We start from the raw sequence: 2,122 nt of genomic DNA, 5'->3' as shown, positions 1-2,122 counted from the left end.
CGAATCGGTGCAATATTTCTCCCAATAAGCCATGCCTTCCATATCATCCTCGTCCGGTTGATCGGGAATGGGGTCTTCCAACACATACGCCCTATCCTCTAGTTTGAGGACAATTCTTAGATTGCAAAACCAATCCATGAAGTTCGTATGGTTGAGTTTTTCCTTTTCGAGGATTGACCTCAACGATAGGTTGTTAAAGTTTATGGGTGCGTTTGGAATGTTGTTGTTATTGGCGGCCATCTACTAAATTTAACAAAGTTATTTAAGTATTAATTTTAATTTAACAATCAATACCCTGTAAATCCAATTGATATTTATTAAATTTTAGAATCCAACGGTAAACCAAATTTCGGTTAGGTGACCTTTATCCCATCATTTGATTTAGCTAGGTAGTCATTATATGACAATTGCAATCCTTTTGCAACTTCTAAGTTATGGGATCATGCAATCCTTTCGCATGACATATTATCCCATCAACGCCTATTTGTTCATCATGCTTCGGTGACCCTAAGTTCATGATTTCCAAATCAAGTCGTCCTACTTGTATAGACATGTAAACTTAACATACAAGTGGTTAGGTGACCTTTATCCCATAAGTGTGTGAAATTTACCTTAATCATATTAGTTTGCTCATAACGGTTAGGTGACCTTTATCCCATTATAAGTTCCCTAATACGTTTAAGTGTCATACAATAGGATGGCGTTAAACTTGTTAACCTAGTGAGTAAAGGGTTTTAAGTTTTCTTTAAGTCTAGTTTGAGAAAACTTTTATACCATATACCAACATGCATTTAGTGTATGGTTCATTTGAAATCCATTTTCATGTCATGTAATAAATCCAATTTTACTACTTTGATAATAAACCATTTATTATGTATAATCCTTTTGTTGTTCTTAATAACCATTTATTAATGTCATTATAATTTAACCATTTAAATTGTCGTTTTACTTGTGGTTAACTTGTGATTAACTTGTATCAACCAAACATACAAACACAATATACAACCAAGCATGCAAGACTAATGTGTTGACAATCAAGCCAATTTGGTAGACATTTGTTTAGCCGAAAACAAATGTCACCGGTTAAGGGTTAATACACTAAGTAGAAGATTTCAAAATCTCCCACTTAATATTGCATCCAAATGCATCTTCCAAGTCTTTGTCTTGTATCTTCATTTTTACAAAAAAAAAAAAATATCCTAATACATTTTTTTGTAGAAAATGAAATACAACCTAATCTATTTTACATACCAAATATAAAATAAATTACATAACCAAATGAATATTATTACAAACTAAATGAATGAATTAATATTACATACCAAATGAATAAATATAAATCATTCAAACATCCAACCAAACACAAGGTCAAGGCTATGATTGTGAACATGAACATGCAACCAAATATGACCAAATTGCAAGAGCCCAAAACCCATTTTGGAACCCTAAACATTTCGGCCTAAACCTCCTACCCACCCAAATCCATTAATTTTTGCAATCTACTTTCATGCATGTTAGTAGATTGCAAATATAGTGGGTTTAATCAAACATCTTGAAGCATATTTCAACAACTTCGGCTCTAGATACCATTGTTGAAATTCAATATAACAACATGTTCTTAATGTTAACATAATCACTAAACCAATTTAGTAGGATTTATAGCAAGCGGAAGCATGCTATATTAAGAAAACAAGTGTATATATTTGACCAATTAATTTGAATTCCAATTAGACATCAAGTCATGAAATATGCTTGCAAAGTAGAAGTAGTTTAGAGGTTATACCTTCTCCAAGTTTGGAGGTTAATAAGTGATGATGAAGATGATGAACAAGTGTGTAAAACCCAATCCTTTGATGCACCAACACCACCCTTTAAGTTAGTTAAGATTTAGGCACTTAACTAACTAATTAACCAAGCTCAAAACCCTTTCATTTGCACCTAATTTTCTGGACAGCAGCAACTAAAAGGATGATGAGAATGCAAGCCTCAAAAGCATGAAATCTCAAGAGATTATACCCCAAACTTATCACCAACACCCTAGCCTTTAGTTAGGATTTGTTGACACTTGATTTTAGCTTCAAAAAAAAAGTTGAGAACCCCTTCACACACACCAAAAGCCCAC

This window comes from Rutidosis leptorrhynchoides, chromosome 8 (genome assembly GCF_046630445.1).
Source record: "Rutidosis leptorrhynchoides isolate AG116_Rl617_1_P2 chromosome 8, CSIRO_AGI_Rlap_v1, whole genome shotgun sequence".
Classification (NCBI taxonomy): Eukaryota; Viridiplantae; Streptophyta; class Magnoliopsida; order Asterales; family Asteraceae; genus Rutidosis; species Rutidosis leptorrhynchoides.
This window is presented reverse-complemented; position numbering follows the sequence as displayed.